Source organism: Pseudophryne corroboree, chromosome 1 (genome assembly GCF_028390025.1).
Source record: "Pseudophryne corroboree isolate aPseCor3 chromosome 1, aPseCor3.hap2, whole genome shotgun sequence".
In the NCBI taxonomy this organism is placed as follows: domain Eukaryota; kingdom Metazoa; phylum Chordata; class Amphibia; order Anura; family Myobatrachidae; genus Pseudophryne; species Pseudophryne corroboree.
Genome location: NC_086444.1, coordinates 1,028,179,247 through 1,028,201,715, shown reverse-complemented (window position 1 = coordinate 1,028,201,715; position 22,469 = coordinate 1,028,179,247).

Genomic DNA, 22,469 nt, shown 5'->3' with positions numbered 1-22,469 from the left:
CTGTTCCTTTTGATGATTTAAGGTGGAAAATTGAGAAGCATCAGCTACAACGTAGTTTAAAATTAAGAGAGTTTTTTAATAAAAATACAAAAGGCATTTGTGATGAAAGAGCTTGTGCAATTCCAGAGAAATTAAAATAATTCCGTAAAAAATCATTTAAGTCTAATTCATCTAATGCCTCTATCAAAACTTTTATGAGATTGCTCGATGCTGAATCAATTGAAAACAGTGTTAATAATATGCCTTATCACCATAATCTTACAAAGGAGCAACAAATAGCACTCCGCTCTTTATCACAAAATAGCGAGATAATTATCTGCCCAGCAGATAAGGACGGGGGGTATTGTCTTACAAGATGTAGACGATTATAGGAAAGAGATCCAAAGACATTTAGGTGATCAGAATGTTTATATCAAACTTAGGGGTGATCCGACTGCCAAATTTAGGAAAGATCTGATGGAGGTGTTGTTGTTGGCCTGTGATTCAAACCTCATTTCACCTGAAATGATGGAAGTGATGATTCCCAAGTTTCCTATCACCCCTATTATGTTTACTTTACCTAAAATACACAAGGGTATTAATCCCCCTCCTGGTCGCCCTATCATCTCCGCCCGTGGCTCCCTACTACAACCTACTGCTGTTTTTGTTGACTCCATACTACAGCCAATTGTACAGATGCATAAACACTTCCTCTTGGATACAACATCACTTTTGAATAAACTTCTACAATTACCTGCCCTTCCTGACAACCTGTGGCTGATTACGGCTGATGTATCGCGCCTGTACACGGTTATACCTCACTGTGACGGCTTATCTGTGACTAGAATGTTATTAAGTAATAATGGTACATTTGATGTTGCCCATGTTGAGATTCTAATTAATTTTCTTGAGATTGTTTTAACAAGGAATTTTTTCATGGGAGAAGGCATCTACTATTTGCAGATGACCGGTTGCGCAATGGGTTCTGCCATGGCAGCGGCGTATGCAAATACGTATATGTTCGCTATAGAAGATGAGATCTTATTTAAGGATGTTGAAATTATGTCCAAGGTATTCTTTTATACTCGCTTCATAGATGACTTGCTAATTTTTTGGAGTGGCACTAAAGATGTGTTTAAGAGGGTTGCGGAGGATCATAATAGCTCAAATTCTCCTGTCAAATTAACCTTTAACATGAGTCAGTACTCTGTCAATTTTCTTGATGTTTGTATTGGTAAGCAGGATAGTAAAATCTCCACTACAGTGTATGTAAAAGACACTGATCGGAATTCAATTCTCCATTTCAGTAGTTGTCACCCCAAGTCCCTAAAAATGGGACTGCCATACTCGCAAATGATACGGATCTGTAGAATTAATTCCAATCTTGAGACAGCTATGATCCAGATGGATCAACTTATTGATAAATTTGCAGCACGGGGCTTTTGGATTAATAAATTAGATGTAAACGTAAACTACTTGTAGATACAAAAAATAAGATACTTCTATTGAATAGAGAGGATCTTCTCAAAAAGAAAGAAAACATAGCTAAAGCCAACAAATTGTTATGGGTGAATAAATATAATGTAAGATCACCGACCATCAATCGGACCTCTAAAAAGTTATGGCCCATAGTAAAGAGTGATCATGAAGTGGGGATCCCTGATCACTCTTCAATGCATTGCTATTCCTGTTGAAATAACCTTAGGGACATTTTGGTTAAAACTGATTTACCTAGTTTAATTCCAACCACTGTAAAAACCTTTCTACCCCAGGCCAAAAAAGGTTGTTTTAAGTGCCCCTGTACCACATGTGGATTTCTATTATCAGGCGATTCTTTTTTTCACCCACAATCTGGAAAAAAGTATTCTATTAGATATCGCCTAACATGTGACAGTTCCTATGTGATATATCAATTAATTTGTCCCTGTGGAATATCTTACATAGGGAAGACAATTAGGAAATTCAAGGAGCGCATGACCCTCCATCGGTCAGCGATCAGGGCTGCATTGACAGGTGGCAATAAGGATCAACCAGTGGTGTGACACTTTGCGGAGGCTAAACATAGCTTTGCCAGTTTGAAATACCGCATGATAGACCATGTCCCGCCACTACGCAGAGGGGGTGATAGGGGTAAACTACTCCTTAGGAAAGAATCCTTTTGGATTAATAAATTAGATGTAATAGTACCAAGGGGTCTGAATAAAATGCTCCCGCTATCCTGCTTTAATTCATTAATTATTGACACTTATAGTTAATACAATCTATATCTGTAACGATTCATTTTTTAAAGGTCTGCTCATATCCTCTTCCTTTAGTGTGTGCTGTCACATTGGTGTTTACATTGCCATGACAACAATCACACGGAGGTGTGATGACGTCATAGGCGGGCGCCTAGCTCCGGAAGCTGCATTTGGCGCCGATGAGTGGGTTCCTCACGTGTGTGGTGGCGGGTATATAGGTAAGTCACTTGTGTTTGTTTGATTATGTATCCTGATGAAAAACCAATAAAGGTTTGAAACATTGACATACACATGAGTGTTGCCGTGATCGTGTCCTGGGTGCCGCTTTGAGGACTTTCTATGCACTGCTGCCATGCAGTTATGAGGGCACCGGACCAAGTTTGTCACTGCTTATGGGAGTGTCGAGTCTTTGCTCTGCTATATATATATATATATATATATATAATGAATTAAGCTCTCCTTGACCAGCATGAGTGCAGGGACCATGGCGGGGGAGGGGGTGGATAGTGAGGAATGATCATGGTGCCAGCCTGTGTACTGTCTATGTGGTGGTTGTGGTGCCTGTGTGCTATCAGTCCCTGGAGGGGAGGGTGGTGGTCTTGGTGCCTGTGCTGCTGGTCTATGGAGGCCATATTATTCTTTTTTTTACATATATTATATATATATACTGTAATATAGTCCCCCTACATGCCATGATCAGTGGCCAGGGTTGCACGTATACTCGCTCTCCCTAACACTCTCTCTCCTCTTGCACCTCTCTCCCTGATACTCTCTCTCTTGCTCCACTCTCTCGCCGACACCCTCTTTGTTTCTCTCTCACTCCCGTCTCTCCTGCTCCCCTAAGGGAAATTGTAGTGGCAGTGGATGGGGATGTATGGGGTCAAGGTGGGGAAGGGGGCCCAGAGATATCTGCGTACTGGGCCCCAGTATATCTGTTGCCGACCCTGCCTGCTACCCTCAGGTCCTGGGGGTCAGCCTCACCTACACAATGGTGCTTGCCAACACAATGCTGCAGTCCCATGCTCCTCCTTTCCCCATCGCAGCACCTCCGTCAGTGGGACTCCCGGCCTCTATCTACATGGTGCGGACTCCTCCCCACCGTGGTGCTGCCTCCTTTTAAACCCCATAGTATCGCCTCCTTCTCCCTGGTAGCTCCGCCCCCTGGGCGCCAAAATGAGGATCTATCTGCCACCCCCCCCCAACCTATAAATGTTCTGATTCCCCTGCCTCTCGGCGGGTGACACCTGGGTGCAGGCCGCATACAGAGCTGTCTTTTTGTATGGGCTCAATGGGCAGTTGCCCAAGGAGGAGTACAAGGAACCTAGGCTGATAACTGAGGGTCCCCTTTTTCCAGGTCTACCAGATTTTTGAAAATCGTCCCTGGGAAACTGGAGATATCCGACTTCAAAGCAGTGGTCCCCATCCGAGCCTTTTAATTGGTCTTCCCAGCTAGATATCTCAGGTTCTGTCTGACTTAGAGCAGGGGTGGGGAACCTCCGGCCCGCGGGCCGTATAAGGCCCGCGAAGCCGTTTGCTCCGGCCCACCCGCTTCTGTCAGTGAGACACGCCGCCGCTCAGTCCGGCGGCAGCGTGTCTCAGCTGTTATAACCAAATGAACCTCTCCTCACTCAAAAGAGTGGGTGTGTCACGCGCTTGATAGAGCTGGTTCTCCTAAGCAGCTGTAAAACCTTGGACAGTCACTCCAAACTATACACAAAACACAATAGTACTAGAAGTACTCATACAGCGCTAGAAAATGAATAAATCTATGCAGACAGGTGAAAAGGATCAATCAACAATTTAATAAAGAATAAAAATGGGTAAAATAATGCCCAGGGTGACAATTAATAAGCACCAATGCACACAGAGAACAGTTAAAAAGCCATGGCTCATTTAAAAAGCCAAATGGAATCGGCAGCAGGACATATCCAGTGGTTGGTGGACTTCAATTTCCCTTTAACCATTAAAGATGTATGTCTCTCCACAAATAATTACCAATCCTGGAGGTACATATGCAAGCTTCCCTGATGGTATCTCAGCAAATGAAGATCTCAGCACATCAGTTGAAAGGGAATGGGTTAGTACTCCATTAGCAGTAGGATGGTTGCGGAGGAATGGTTCCAAGTTTCTTTAAGGGTCCACCGTCCAATTGATCCTGGATAATATATGTCCCAGTGTCCAACAAGTAGGTCCTTACGCGTTTCGCTGTCTTCAGGGGGCAGCTTTGACAAAACCAACCACTGGATATGTCCTGCTGCTGATTCCATTTGGCTTTTTAAATGAGCCATGGCTTTTTAACTGTTCTCTGTGTGCATTGGTGCTTATTAATTGTCACCCTGGGCATTATTTTACCCATTTTTATTCTTTATTAAATTGCTGATTGATCCTTTTCACCTGTCTGCATAGATTTATTCATTTTCTAGCGCTGTATGAGTACTTCTAGTACTATTGTGTTTTGTCTCAGCTGTTAGGACAGGGAGAAGAGCGCGGCGATGTTGTATGACGGCGGCGGCGTGTAGGACTTCAAACTAGCCGCCGCTTCGTGAGCCAATCAGAGCTTGCGGACCGGCAGCCAATCAGGAGCCGCGGCTGCCGGCCCGCGAGCTCTGATTGTCTCTCGCACCGGCGGCTGGTTTGAAGTCCTACACGCCGCCGCCACCCGACATAGCCGCGCTCTCCTCCCTGTCAGAAAGCAGCGGTAAGCAGCACGGGGGGGCATCTGTATACCTGGCACTGTGGGGGCATCTGTATACCTGGCACTGTGGGGACATCTGTATAGCTGGCACTGTGGGGGCATCTGTATAGCTGGCACTGTGGGGGCATCTGTATACCTGGCACTGTGGGGGCATCTGTATAGCTGGCACTGTGGGGACATCTGTGTACCTGGCACTGTGGGGGCATCTGTGTACCTGGCACTGTGGGGGCATCTGTATAGCTGGCACTGTGGGGGCATCTGTATAGCTAGCACTGTGGGGACATCTGTATAGCTGGCACTGTAGGGGTATCTGTGTACCTGGCACTGTGGGGGCATCTGTATAGCTGGCACTGTGGGGGCATGTGTGATTGTCTCTCGCACCGGCGGCTGGTTTGAAGTCCTACACGCCGCCGCCACCCGACATAGCCGCGCTCTCCTCCCTGTCAGCAAGCAGCGGTAAGCAGCACGGGGGGGCATCTGTATACCTGGCACTGTGGGGGCATCTGTATACCTGGCACTGTGGGGACATCTGTATAGCTGGCACTGTGGGGGCATCTGTATAGCTGGTACTGTGGGGGCATCTGTATACCTGGCACTGTGGGGGCATCTGTATAGCTGGCACTGTGGGGACATCTGTGTACCTGGCACTGTGGGGGCATCTGTGTACCTGGCACTGTGGGGGCATCTGTATAGCTGGCACTGTGGGGGCATCTGTATAGCTGGCACTGTGGGGACATCTGTATAGCTGGCACTGTAGGGGTATCTGTGTACCTGGCACTGTGGGGGCATCTGTATAGCTGGCACTGTGGGGGCATCTGTATAGCTGGCACTGTGGGGGCATCTGTGTACCTGGCACTGTGGGGGCATCTGTGTACCTGGCACTGTGGGGGCATCTGTATACCTGGCACTGTGGGGGCATCTCTATAGCTGGCACTATGGGGGCATCTGTGTACCTGGCACTGTGGGGGCATCTGTGTACCTGGCATTGTGGGGGCATCTGTATACCAGGCACTGTGGGGGCATCTGTATAGCTGGCACTGTGGGGGCATCTGTATAGCTGTCACTGTGGGGGCATCTGTATAGCTGGCACTGTGGGGGTATCTGTGTACCTGGCACTGTGGGTGCATCTGTATAGCTGGCACTGTGGGGGCATCTGTATAGCTGGCACTGTGGGGGCATCTGTATAGCTGGCACTGTGGGGGCATCTGTATACCTGGCGCTGTGGGGGGCATCTGTATACCTGGCACTGTGGGGGCTTATGTATACCTGGCACTGTGGGGGCATCTGTATACCTGGCACGGTGATGGGCATATGTATACCTGGCACGGTGAGGGGCATATGTATACCTGGCATGGTGAGTGGCATTTGTATACCTGGCATGGTGAGGGGCATTTGTATACCTGGCACGGTGGGGGGCATTTGTATACCTGGCACTGTTGGGGTCATTTGTATAGCTGGCACTGTGGGGGCATCTGTATATCTGGCACGGTGGGGGGCATATGTATACCTGGCACGGTGGGGGGCTTATGTATACCTGGCATGGTGAGGGGCATATGTATACCTGGCACTGTGGGGGCATATGTATACCTGGCACGGTGGGGGCATATGTATATCTGGCACAGTGAGGGGCATATGTATACCTGGCACGGTGAGGGACATTTGTATACCTGGCACGGTGAGGGACATTTGTATACTTGCCACTGTGAGGGACATTTGTATACTTGGCACTGTGAGGGGCATTTGTATACCTGGCACTGTGGGGGCATCTGTATACCTGGCACGGTGGGGGGCATATGTATACCTGGCACGGTGGGGGGCATATATATATCTGGCACGGTGAGGGGCATATGTATACCTGGCACGGTGAGGGACATTTGTATACCTGGCACGGTGAGGGACATTTGTATACTTGGCACTGTGAGGGGCATTTGTATACCTGGCACTGTGGGAGCAATTGTGGATCTGGCACTGCACTATTGGGGGCATATGTGTATCACGTCCCATTTTAACTGGCCATATCCATTTTTTTGGCGCGCGTGCGCCTCCGGCGCGCACACACAGTACCTCTAAGGGGCAGACCTACTGGGGGGCAGGGTCATTTTTTTAAATTGAGAATTTTTGTATGGCCCCCGAAGGATTTTATAAATATCCAAATGGCCCTCGCTAGAAAAAAGGTTCCCCACCCCTGACTTAGAGTATTGAGTTGCAGCGGCTGTGTGTGACATCACTCAGCCACCGCGGACCGCCCTACAAACGGTCTAGACACACCTCCGTTATCCAGAATGCGCCCCCCCAACGCCGCACCTAAAATGCTGCATTGCCACCCCCGCCTGCATGTTCACAAGTGCAGAAATCGCTGAATCAGCCCCAAAAGTCCCTTATCAGGTTGCGTAACTCCCAAAACCACAGTTTAGGCATGTGGATTGGGAGTGTCTGCAGTAGACACAAATCTCTAGGAAGAATATTAATTTATAAAGTACTAAAGAAAAAGTTTTGATGCCCCAATCCCCTTAGCTCAATCCATATAGTTTGGAGTAGAGGTCGATAGTTATTCACAAATACGTTTGTGAATAACTATGACTGCATCCCAGGTGACGGCACTGTCAAATATACTGCAATGGATTTAGAGAAGTTTATCTTGAAGTTAGATAGGGGACCTAATTTCTGACATTCATTTAACAGATTAGAGACTGAGACGACCGGATTGGAGAGAATCGCCAGAAGGTCATCTGCAAATAGTGCTAATTTATAATCCACCTCACTAATTTTGAGTCCTGTCATGTTATGATTATAGAAAATAGTGTGAGCAAGGGCTTCCATACAGAGGATGCAGATTAGAGGGGAGAGGGGACACTTTACCTGGTACCGTTACAATCTTTGCCAAATCTGAAAGGGTACCATTAATCCTAATCTGAGTTGAGGGAAGATTGTAAAGATCCAAAATCCTATGGATGCAGGTAGATTCCACGATTAGGCATGACTGGACCCACTGCATAAACATCCAGTCAATCCTGTCAAAAGCCTTCTCAGCATCAGCAGAAAGCAGGATTACTGGGATTGAGCTACTGGAGGTCAAATTTATAAAATCAATAACTTTGGTGGTATTGTCCTGGGCTTCGCTTTCACGGACATATTCCACCTGGTCCAGAGTGTATAATAGTTGGGAGAAAGATCTTAAAATAATTGCCAATAAGTTTTGCAAACAATTTAATGTCCGTATTAAATAGTGAGATGGGGAGGTACACTGAGCTGGGTCCTTAGCCACCTTTTGGATTACGGTAATGTGGGCCTTTGTGGTGATTGTGGTGAGAACGCATTATTATTTTATGGAGCAAGGAGTTCTGGAAAGTATTGTAGAGGGTATCAGTTAAGCTGCCAGGGCCCTGGGTTTTTCCAGAAGGGGTCAACTTAATGGTATCTTCCAGCTCCAAGGTAATAAAAAAGTGTGATTCTAAAAAAATCCGATCTTCAAAGAGCGTGGGAAATCCCGCGTCATGAAGGGATTGGCCACCCAGTGCTTGGAAAGAAGCTATGTCCTCTGGGAATTTTGGTCCCCACAAGTTAAAGAGTATAGTGTAATAACAATGAAAAGCAGCTGCAATGTCTTGAGTTTATTTATTATTATTTATTTATTAACAGTTTCTTATATAGCGCAGCATATTCCGTTGCGCTTTACAATCAGAACAGCAGTAATAGAACAAAACTGGGTAAAAACAAACAGACATAGAGGTAGGAAGGCCCTGCGCGCAAGTTTACAATCTATAGGGAAACAGGTATTGATACACAAGGATATATGCTACCTATTGCATAATGGCCCACCAGATTGCTAGGTTCTTCTTAATGGGTTGTATGATATGATCACCCAGAAATATTGGCCAAGGGTCAGTAGGGTGTCAGAATAAAGAAAATAGGATTTTAATTACCTACTGGTAAATCCTTTTCTCGTAGTCCGTGGAGGATGCTGGGGTACACATTAGTACCATGTGGTATAGACTGGTCCACTAGGAGCCACTGGCACTTTAAGAGTTTGAGAGTGTGGGCTGGCTCCTTCCTCTATGCCCCTCCTACCAGACTCAGTCTAGAAACTGTGCCCGAGGACACGGACAACTTCGAGAGAAGGATTTTACACAGATAGTGGCGAGATTCACACCAACTCACACACAAGGCAAACCAAGCTAACCAGCTTGAAACATCAGCAATGGCTGAACAATATTACTTAACCAAGTAACAAAATCGTACTTAACCAAGAACTAAGCAGTACTGAACTAAGTAACCACTGCAGGATCACGAAGCGCTGGGCAGGCGCCCAGTATTCTCTATGGACTACGAGAAAAGGATTTACCGTCAGGTAATTAAAATCCTATTTTCTCTTACGTCCTAGAGGATGCTGGGTTCCACATTAGTACCATGGGAGGGAGAGCATGGAGGCTCCTGCAGAACTGATTGACCAAACTTTAGGTCCTCAGCGGCCAAGGTATCAAACTTGTAGAACTTTGCAAACGTGTTCGACCCCGACCAAGTAGCCGATCGGCAAAGCTGTAAAGCCGAGAAATCCCAGGCAGCCGCCCAGGAAGAACCCACCTTATGAGTAGAGTGGGCCTTAACTGATGTAGGACACAGCAATCCTGTAGAATACGCATGCTGGATAGTGAACCTAATCCAGCGAGAGATCGTCTGCTTAGAAGCAGGACACCCAAGATTCTTGAGATCATACAGGACAGAGAGTAGATTTTCAGAGCCCTTACAATATCCAAGGACTTTGATGAAATTGAGGAGTCAGTAGCAACTGGCACCACAATAGGTTGGTTGATATGAAATGCCGACACAACCTTCGGAAGGAACTGCTGACGTGTCCGGAGCTCAGTTTTATCTTCACAGAAGATCAAGTAGGGGCTCTTATAAGACAAAGCCCCCAGCTCCGACACACGTCTAGCAGAAGCTAAGGCCAACAAAGTGATAGCCATCCATGTAAGAAACTTGACCTCAACCTCCTGTAGAGGCTCGAACCAATCCGATTGGCGAAACTGCAACACCACGTTAAGATCCCATGGCGCCATAGGCGGCACAAAGGGAGGCTGGATGTGCAGAACCCCTTTCAAAAAGGTCTGAACCTCCGGGAGGGAAGCCAACTGTTTCTGGAAGAAAATGAATAGGGACGAAATCTGGACCTTTACGGATCCCAACCTCAGGCCCATATCCACACCTGTGAGAAAAATTATTACCAAGGTAATAGGCCCGGCACTATCAAGAGGAGCTGTTTATCATATAAGCTGCTGTTTAAAGGGGTAGTTAGCCCCTGGAATAGACAGAAAAGGAAGATATAACAGCGCTTCCAAACTGGATATGAAAACCAAATGTAATTTATTACAAAAATTAAATAAACAATCTATAAAATTACACATAAAATTCTATTAGAAGAGGGCGAGCACAACATTATATTTGGTGTATTACCACATAGGAAGCCTGGGCAAAATCCACTGTATGGAATCCAAGGAAATAGTGCCACAGTCCTGGTTGCAGTTTTCAATGCAGGTAGATGTCAGTCCACATAAATGGTGAAGGCAGACCTTGGATTAGGCTTAATTCTGAACAGAAACACAGTCCTGTTTAAAGCTGGTTCTCTTCTACCTCTGTGGTCATCTGCCAAATCCCCATATAGCTTGTAAGTGGACTTCTAGGCTCTTTTCCAAGATGGATATGTGGAATCTGTGGTGCCTGGCTCCTGTAAACCAACGCATTTCGCTGTGTCCACAGCTTTGTCAAGTTATGTGTGCCCATTGTGAGAATGCCCTTTTTAAAGGCTGTGCTAATTGCCCATTAATGACAGCTGAAGTTCAATTTACAATCTCATATTAGCTAAAAAACAATAGACCAAATCCAGTATAAAATATCTATATTTGTAGGAGACAAATGTATATGTTTATTAAAAACGTTTTTAATATATATTTGTTAAATTTAAAATAAAGGGAGTTATAACACTTCCTGTTTCGTAAAGCCCATCACATGACTGCATATGCTGGTTTCCTGTACTTGGAACGCATATTTCCATGTTGTAGATGCTGGATATCACCGTTTCCGGTCATGTGACCGGTTGTTGATGTTATACCACTACATGTGATTGGCGCGCACTACCGGAATCATATCCAGCTCTGTGCGCTGTTTGTCCTGGTGCGTCCGATCACATGACGCGATCCGCCCACGTGATCGGCGCATGTGACCGGAAGTACATCCAGTTATCTGGTCTTGTTTGTTCTAATGCGCCCGATCACGTGACGGGACCCGTTCACGTGGTCGGCGCTTACAACCGGAAACCTGTCATTCCCTTACTCCGATGCATAAATGGGTCATGTGATCACTGCCTTTTAGATATATCATTGCCCATACTTAGATGATCATAACTATTTATTTAATTATGCCACATTACTTGTATGTATATAACCCAATGTTTGTTTCTATTAATCCTAGTTACGATAATAATCAAATATTAAGCTATTACACTAACCAGCATATAACATAAAAATATACATAAATTCCCATTCATCAGAAACTGCATGTCACTTGTCCATAACATAAGGTCACATGCAATAGATGTTCTCATATACCGACCATAAATATAAATCATATGACTAGTTCTTCAAAGTATATTTATTTGTTATTAATTGACCTCAACTATAATCTATATAGTAATACGCATATATAAATGGATGTAAAGAAAAAAAAATTGGCAAATAAACTCAGTCGGATCTCTAATATTTTATTTCACTACTAACCTTTTGTGGTAGAATATTATAATAACCTACATATGCCCATATTGATTATGTTATACTATATGTCCAGATATAACTTAGTAATTATAAGTTCCATATATTTATATTCAAAAGAAGAGATCATTATTATAAGATAGCATTTAGTTCTAATGCCTCATTGAGGCCACTAGGATACAATTAATTTAGCTGAAAGGTCCAGAATATCTCCTGTCGGCACAATCTAGTGAACCTATCACCTCCCCGATTTGTCTGTGTGATATGCTCTAGTCCGACCAATCGTAGAGACCCTGGATCCTTATTGTGGTGGTATAAAAAATGTCTTGATACGCTATGTTTAGAAAGTCCATTAATAATATTTCTACGATGTTCCATAAATCTGGATTTAAGGGCTCTAGTCGTTCTACCGACATATTTTAAATTACACCCACATTCTAGTAGGTATATAACCCATGTTGTATTGCAATTAATGAAGCTGGAAATATTAATAAATTTCTCTTTTGATGTTGTACTTTTTGTTTTAGTTTTATTTTGTACATGTAAACAAGTCGTGCATCTGTTAGCACCACATTTATAAAAACCTTTGGGTTACGATGTTAACCACCCTTCCTCCGGTTTCTTATCCATAACAGCTGGCACGTTTTTTAATTGACTGGGAGCTAATATTGTTTTTAGAGATTTTTTTTTTAAAATAAACTCCGGTTGTGTAGGAAGAATATTACATAAGATGGGATCATTTTGAAGCATATGATAATTTTGTCTTATTATGTTCTTGATTTGATTAGACTTATTATTAAACTTGAATATAAAGGCTAATTCTTTCTTTTCCAGGGGAATTTTTTGTTTGGGATGAAGAAGGGTACATCTATCTATTTTGTCTACTTCCCGAGTCGCTCTATCCAATATATATTGCGGATAATCTTTATCAATAAATGATTGTAGTAGGCCTGAAGCTTGTACCTTAAAAGATTGAGTAGAGGAACAATTCCTCTTAATACGTAATAACTGTCCCTTTGGAATGTTATTTTTCCAAGATTGATGGTGGGCACTCCTATAATTTAGATACGCATTATGGCCTACTTCTTTTATATAATTTGTGGTATGAATACGTTTATTAATGATTTCAAGAGTGATATCCAAGAAATTAATTTTTGAAGAACTAAAATTGGAGGTGAAGGACAAATTATATGTGTTAGTGTTGAGAGACATTACCAAATCGGAAAAAGTGTCGTGATCCCCATCCCAAATAAAAAATAGGTCATCGATGTACCGCCCATAGAGGACGAGACATTCGCCAAGTCCGCCTCCCCAAATGAGGTCCTCCTCCAATTGTCCAACATATAGGTTGGCGTAACTTGGCGCAAATTTCGTGCCCATGGCGGTTCCCATCGTCTGACGAAAAAATGTGTTGAAAAAAGAAAATAGTTGTGGGAAAGGATAAAGGAAATAGAGTCGACAATGAACTCTTGATGTCTCTCGGAAAGATCCCCATCAGCTCTCAATATTTGTTTAATTACTTGTATCCCCAATTGATGGGGTATATTAGTATATAAACTCGATACATCTAAAGTAGCAAAAGCATATGATGATTTCCAAGTAATATTTTGAATGAGTTTTAAGAAATGCATTGTATCTCTTATGTGGGACCTTAACCGAGAGACACGTGGTTGCAGATGACTGTCGACATAGGCTGATAAAAAAAGAAGTGAGGGAATTAACACCAGAAATAATAGGACATCCTGGGGGTGAAGTGAGGGACTTGTGAATTTTTGGTAAATTATAATAAATGGGGATGGTGGGATGTAAAGGAAAAAGAAACTTTAGTTCTTCCTTGGATATCACTCCATCCTGTAAAGTGGTTTGTAATAATGTATATAATTCTTTATGATATATGGGGGTGGGGTCACACACCAAGACTTCATAGAAATTAGCGTCATGTAGCTGGCGATAAGCCTCTTTGACATACTCTTCTCTGTCTTGTATAACGAGCCCTCCCCCCTTGTCAGCTTCTTTAATAATGATTGACATGTCTTTAGTTAGATTTTTTATGGCCCGTTTTTCCCATTTATTTAAATTTTGTTTAATTTCCTGGCCTGATGAACACAATGCTTTGAAATCATCTATTATTTCTGGTGTTAATTCCCTCACTTCTTTTTTATCAGCCTATGTCGACAGTCATCTGCAACCACGTGTCTCTCGGTTAAGGTCCCACATAAGAGATACAATGCATTTCTTAGAACTCATTAAAAATATTACTTGGAAATCATCATATGCTTTTGCTACTTTAGATGTATCGAGTTTATATACTAATATACCCCATCAATTGGGGATACAAGTAATTAAACAAATATTGAGAGCTGATGGGGATCTTTCCGAGAGACATCAAGAGTTCATTGTCGACTCTATTTCCTTTATCCTTTCCCACAACTATTTTCTTTTTTCAAACACGTTTTTTCGTCAGACGATGGGAACCGCCATGGGGATGAGATTTGCGCCAAGTTACGCCAACCTATATGTTGGACAATTGGAGGAGGGCCTCATTTGAGGAGGCGGACTTGGCGAACGTCTCGTCCTCTATGGGCGGTACATCGATGACCTATTTTTTATTTGGGATGGGGATCACGACACTTTTTCCGATTTGGTTATGTCTCTCAACACTAACACATATAATTTGTCCTTCACCTCCAATTTTAGTTCTTCAAAAATTAATTTCTTGGATATCATTCTTGAAATCATTAATAACCGTATTCATACCACAAATTATATAAAAGAAGTAGGCCATAATGCGTATCTAAATTATAGGAGTGCCCACCATCAATCTTGGAAAAATAACATTCCAAAGGGACAGTTATTACGTATTAAGAGGAATTGTTCCTCTACTCAATCTTTTAAGGTACAAGCTTCAGACCTACTACAATCATTTATTGATAAAGATTATCCGCAATATATATTGGATAGAGCGACTAGGGAAGAAGACAAAATAGATAGATGTGCCCTTCTTCATCCCAAACAAAAATTTCCCCTGAAAAAGAAAGAATTAGCCTTTATATCCAAGTTTAATAATAAGTCTAATCAAATCAAGAACATAATAAGACAAAATTATCATATGCTTCAAAATGATCCCATCTTATGTAATATTCTTCCTTCACAACCGGAGTTTATTTAAAAAAAAAAAATCTCTAAAAACAATATTAGCTCCCAGTCAATTAAAAAACGTGCCAGCTGTTATGGATAAGAAACCGGAGGAAGGGTGGTTAACATCGAAACCCAAAGGTTTTTATAAATGTGGTGCTAACAGATGCACGACTTGTTTACATGTACAAAATAAAACTAAAACAATAAGTACAACATCAAAAGAGAAATTTATTAATATTTCCAGCTTCATTAATTGCAATACAACATGGGTTATATACCTACTAGAATGTGGGTGTAATTTAAAATATGTCGGTAGAACGACTAGAGCCCTTAAATCCAGATTTATGGAACATCGTAGAAATATTATTAATGGACTTTCTAAACATAGCGTATCAAGACATTTTTTATACCACCACAATAAGGATCCAGGGTCTCTATGATTGGTCGGACTAGTGCATATCACACAGACAAATCGGGGAGGTGATAGGTTCACTAGATTGTGCTGACAGGAGATATTCTGGACCTTTCAGCTTAATTCATTGTACTCTAGTGGCCTCAATGAGGCATTAGAACTAAATGCTATCTTATAATAATGATTTCTTCTTTTGAATATAAATATATGGAACTTATAATTACTAAGTTATATCTGGACATATAGTATAACATAATCAATATGGGCATATGTAGGTTATTATAATATTCTACCACAAAAGGTTAGTAGTGAAATAAAATATTAGAGATCCGACTGAGTTTATTTGCCAAATGTTTTTTTTTTCTTTTTCTTTTTCTTTTTCCTTTACATCCATTTATATATGCGTATTACTATATAGATTATAGTTGAGGTCAATTAATAGCAAATAAATATACTTTGAAGAACTAGTCATATGATTTATATTTATGGTCGGTATATGAGAACATCTATTGTATGTATAAGGTCACATGTTATTGACAAGTGACATGCAGTTTCTGATGAATGTGAATTTATGTATATTTTTATGTTATATGCTGGTTAGTGTAATAGCTTAATATTTGATTATTATCGTAACTAGGATTAATAGAAACAAACATTGGGTTATATACATACAAGTAATGTGGCATAATTAAAGAAATAATTATGATCATCTAAGTATGGGCAATGATATATCTAAAAGGCAGTGATCACATGACCCATTTATGCATCGGAGTAAGGGAATAACAGGTTTCCGGTTGTAAGCGCCGACCATGTGAACGGGTCCCGTCACTTGATCGGGCGCATTAGAACAAACAAGACCAGATAACTGGATGTACTTCTGGTCACATGCGCCGGTCACGTGGGCGGATCGCGTCACGTGATCGGGCGCACCAGGACAAACAGCGCACAGAGCTGGATATGATTCCGGTAGTGCGCGCCAATCACATGTAGTGGTATAACATCAACAACCGGTCACATGACCGGAAACGGTGATATCCAGCATCTACAACATGGAAATATGCGTTCCAAGTACAGGAAACCAGCATATGCGGTCATGTGATGGGCTTTACAAATCAGGAAGTGTTATAACTCCCTTTATTTTAAATTTAACAAATATATATTAAAAACGTTTTTAATAAACATATACATTTGTCTCCTACAAATATAGATATTTTATACTGGATTTGGTCTATTGTTTTTTAGCTAATATGAGATTGTAAATTGAACTTCAGCTGTCATCAATGGGCAATTAGCACAGCCTTTAAAAAGGGCATTCTCACAATGGGCACACATAACTTGACAAAGCTGTGGATACAGCGAAACGCGTTGGTTTACAGGAGCCGGGTACCACAGATTCCACATATCCATCTTGGAAAAGAGCCTAGAAGTCCACTTACAAACTATATGGGGATTTGGCAGATGACCACAGAGGTAGAAGAGAACCAGCTTTAAACAGGACTGTGTTTCTGTTCAGAATTAAGCCTAATCCAAGGTTTGCCTTCACCATTTATGTGGACTGACATCTACCTGCATTGAAAACTGCACCCAGGACTGTGGCACTATTTCCTTGGATTCCATACAGTGGATTTTGCCCAGGCTTCCTATGTGGTAATACACCAAATATAATGTTGTGCTCGCCCTCTTCTAATAGAATTTTATGTGTAATTTTATAGATTGTTTATTTAATTTTTGTAATAAATTACATTTGGTTTTCATATCCAGTTTGGAAGCGCTGTTATATCTTCCTTTTCTGTCTATTCCAGGGGCTAACTACCCCTTTAAACAGCAGCTTATAGGATAAACAGCTCCTCTTGATAGCGCCGGGCCTATTACCTTGGTAATAATTCTTCTCACAATCAACACATAGTTTTTGCAGCCAAGATGAGTTGTTTTTCCGTATTTAATGACAGGCACAGTCGGAGACAAATGTATATGTCTAAATGGGATATTAACAAAAGTGTTATGAATGTTGATAATAAAGATTTGTTAAAGAATTACTTTTTGAAGTTGGAAGATCTCCTGAAAGCTGAGACCAAGCATTGGCATGACAGCGTTAACCTACAGAAATATATAGATAAAAAATTAATTCCAAGACGTTTACGCTTGTTCAAGCCATCTATCTTTCAGGATGTCCCCGAATTCCAAAGCAAATGGGAGAGCATTTTAGACCAATGTTCTGTGCATTTGATGGAATTAGGTATTACATTTAGGAATAAGAAGGTAGAATCATTAGTAATAGAGATTGATGCCCTAAAGAAAAAATTAGATAATCACAAAGCCACCACAGAGTACATAGAAAGGGATCGTGTAGTCTCCGAAAGGGTGATAAAGTTTGAATCATCCTTTACAGAAATTAAATGTAAAAAATTTAAGCGAGATACGGATGATTATAGAAATGGTGAATCCAGGTCATACAGAGACAAATACAAAACTACATCAGAAAATTCCAAATATGGGGGAAGGGGGAAATGGGAAATATGAATTATGGTAAAGAAAATCGCTCTAGATTAAATTCAAATAATCAAGAACAAGAAGAACCCTCCTCAATAAGAACCACTCAATATACTACACAAAATAGAGAAGATTTACAAAGGGGTGCAAGACCCAAGGAGGTCCAGTATAAAGAAAAAAGGAATTCTTGTGATTCCTCTTTTTTAGAACAACGAGATTATCGGTACAAGGATCATCTGGGGGGGAGAAAACAACAGACATACACACCAAAAAGAGGCAGCGACCAAAGTATAGAGGACGACGGGGAGGCAAAAAAGAGAAACTTAAGAGACTATAAAATAAAAAATTGGAAAACAATCTGAAAAGCATTTATAATTATCCTCTAAACAACTTACGAGGAGTGAGATGTCACTCTTATGTAGAGGACTTAAATTCTCCCCCACTGAGCCCCCCAATATATTCGATCTGTATGTGGAATTGAACAGGTTTGTTCGCACTCTTTGCAGAAAGAGATTTTTTGCAAAGAAGGCAAACATAAAAGTTGGTTCCAATGAGATGCCAATTTTACTAGATACCACAGATGATCCGATTCTTAAAATCTTAGAGGAACTTGATTGTGATAATGGGATTCAGTCCCCCACTAAAAAGATATATGATTTGATAAAAAAATGTGTAGACTAAAGTCGGATTTTTTTCCTATCAGCTTCAAAAGCAGTAAGATAGAAACCTTTTATAGGACCTCCTTAGATGATTTCAAAGCATTGTGTTCATCAGGCCAGGAAATTAAACAAAATTTAAATAAATGGGAAAAACGGGCCATAAAAAATCTAACTAAAGACATATCAATCATTATTAAGGAAGCTGACAAGGGGGGTGGGTTCGTTATACAAGACAGAGAAGAGTATGTCAAAGAGGCTTATCGCCAGCTACATGACGCTAATTTCTATGAAGTCTTGGTGTGCGACCCCACCCCCATATATCATAAAGAATTATATACATTATTACAAACCACATTACAGGATGGAGTGATATCCAAGGAAGAACTAAAGTTTATTTTTCCTTTACATCCCACCATCCCCATTTATTATAATTTACCAAAAATTCACAAGTCCCTCACTTCACCCCCAGGACGTCCTATAATTTCTGGTGTTAATTCCCTCACTTCTTTTTTATCAGCCTATGTCGACAGTCATCTGCAACCACGTGTCTCTCGGTTAAGGTCCCACATAAGAGATACAGTGCATTTCTTAGAACTCATTCAAAATATTACTTGGAAATCATCATATGCTTTTGCTACTTTAGATGTATCGAGTTTATATACTAATATACCCCATCAATTGGGGATACAAGTAATTAAACAAATATTGAAAGCTGATGGGGATCTTTCCGAGAGACATCAAGAGTTCATTGTCGACTCTATTTCCTTTATCCTTTCCCACAACTATTTTCTTTTTTCAAACACATTTTTTCGTCAGACGATGGGAACCGCCATGGGGATGAGATTTGCGCCAAGTTACGCCAACCTATATGTTGGACAATTGGAGGAGGACCTCATTTGGGCAGGCGGACTTGGCGAACGTCTCGTCCTCTATGGGCGGTACATCGATGACCTATTTTTTATTTGGGATGGGGATCACGACACTTTTTCCGATTTGGTTATGTCTCTCAACACTAACACATATAATTTGTCCTTCACCTCCAATTTTAGTTCTTCAAAAATTAATTTCTTGGATATCATTCTTGAAATCATTAATAAACGTATTCATACCACAAATTATATAAAAGAAGTAGGCCATAATGCGTATCTAAATTATAGGAGTGCCCACCATCAATCTTGGAAAAATAACATTCCAAAGGGACAGTTATTACGTATTAAGAGGAATTGTTCCTCTACTCAATCTTTTAAGGTACAAGCTTCAGGCCTACTACAATCATTTATTGATAAAGATTATCCGCAATATATATTGGATAGAGCGACTCGGGAAGTAGACAAAATAGATAAATGTACCCTTCTTCATCCAAAACAAAAAATTCCCCTGAAAAAGTAAGAATTAGCCTTTATATCCAAGTTTAATAATAAGTCTAATCAAATCAAGAACATAATAAGACAAAATTATCATATGCTTCAAAATGATCTCATCTTATGTAATATTCTTCCTTCACAACCGGAGTTTATTTAAAAAAAAAAAATCTCTAAAAACAATATTAGCTCCCAGTCAATTAAAAAACGTGCCAGCTGTTATGGATAAGAAACCGGAGGAAGGGTGGTTAACATCGAAACCCAAAGGTTTTTATAAATGTGGTGCTAACAGATGCACGACTTGTTTACATGTACAAAATAAAAATAAAACAATAAGTACAACATCAAAAGAGAAATGTATTAATATTTCCAGCTTCATTAATTGCAATACAACATGGGTTATATACCTACTAGAATGTGGGTGTAATTTAAAATATGTCAGTAGAACGACTAGAGCCCTTAAATCCAGATTTATGGAACATCGTAGAAATATTATTAATGGACTTTCTAAACATAGCGTATCAAGACATTTTTTATACCACCACAATAAGGATCCAGGGTCTCTACGATTGGTCGGACTAGAGCATATCACACAGACAAATCGGGGAGGTGATAGGTTCACTAGATTGTGCCGACCAGGAGATATTCTGGACCTTTCAGCTTAATTCATTGTATCCTAGTGGCCTCAATGAGGCATTAGAACTAAATGCTATCTTATAATAATGATCTCTTCTTTTGAATATAAATATATGGAACTTATAATTACTAAGTTATATCTGGACATATAGTATAACATAATCAATATGGGCATATGTAGGTTATTATAATATTCTACCACAAAAGGTTAGTAGTGAAATAAAATATTAGAGATCCGACTGAGTTTATTTGCCAAATGATTTTTTTTTTCTTTACATCCATTTATATATGCGTATTACTATATAGATTGTAGTTGAGGTCAATTAATAACAAATAAATATACTTTGAAGAACTAGTCATATGATTTATATTCATGGTCGGTATATGAGAACATCTATTGTATGTATAAGGTCACATGTTATTGACAAGTGACATGCAGTTTCTGATGAATGGGAATTTATGTATATTTTTATGTTATATGCTGGTTAGTGTAATAGCTTAATATTTGATTATTATCGTAACTAGGATTAATAGAAACAAACATTGGGTTATATACATACAAGTAATGTGGCATAATTAAAGAAATAATTATGATCATCTAAGTATGGGCAATGATATATCTAAAAGGCAGTGATCACATGACCCATTTATGCATCGGAGTAAGGGAATAACATGTTTCCGGTTGTAAGCGCCGACCACGTGAACTGGTCCCGTCACATGATCGGGCGCATTAGAACAAACAAGACAAGATAACTGGATGTACTTCCGGTCACATGCGCCGGTCACGTGGGCGGATCGCGTCACGTGATCGGGCGCACCAGGACAAACAGCGCACAGAGCTGGATATGATTCCGGTAGTGCGCGCCAATCACATGTAGTGGTATAACATCAACAACCGGTCACATGACCGGAAACGGTGATATCCAGCATCTACAACATGGAAATATGCGTTCCAAGTACAGGAAACCAGCATATGCGGTCATGTGATGGGCTTTACGAACCAGGAAGTGTTATAACTCCCTTTATTTTAAATTTAACAAATATATATTAAAAACGTTTTTAATAAACATATACATTTGTCTCCTACAAATATAGATATTTTATACTGGATATGGATTTGGTTTATTGTTTTTTAGCTAATATGAGATTGTAAATTGAACTTCAGCTGTCATCAATGGGCAATTAGCACAGCCTTTAAAAAGGGCATTCTCACAATGGGCACACATACCTTGACAAAGCTGTGGATACAGCGAAACGCATTGGTTTACAGGAGCCAGGCACCACAGATTCCACATATCCATCTTGGAAAAGAGCCTAGAAGTCCACTTACAAGCTATATGGGGATTTGGCAGATGACCACAGAGGTAGAAGAGAACCAGCTTTAAACAGGACTGTGTTTCTGTTCAGAATTAAGCCTAATCCAAGGTTTGCCTTCACCATTTATGTGGACTGACATCTACCTGCATTGAAAACTGCAACCAGGACTGTGGCACTATTTTCTTGGATTCCATACAGTGGATTTTGCCCAGGCTTCCTATGTGGTAATACACCAAATATAATGTTGTGCTCGCCCTCTTCTAATAGAATTTTATGTGTAATTTTATAGATTGTTTATTTAATTTTTGTAATAAATTACATTTGGTTTTCATATCCAGTTTGGAAGCGCTGTTATATCTTCCTTTTCTGTCTATTCCAGGGGCTAACTACCCCTTTAAACAGCAGCTTATAGGATAAACAGCTCCTCTTGATAGCGCCGGGCCTATTACCTTGGTAATAATTCTTCTCACAATCAACACATAGTTTTTGCAGCCAAGATGAGTTGTTTTTCCGTATTTAATGACAGGCACAGTCGGAGACAAATGTATATGTCTAAATGGGATATTAACAAAAGTGTTATGAATGTTGATAATAAATATTTGTTAAAGAATTACTTTTTGAAGTTGGAAGATCTCCTGAAAGCTGAGACCAAGCATTGGCATGACAGCGTTAACCTACAGAAATATATAGATAAAAAATTAATTCCAAGACGTTTACGCTTGTTCAAGCCATCTATCTTTCAGGATGTCCCCGAATTCCAAAGCAAATGGGAGAGCATTTT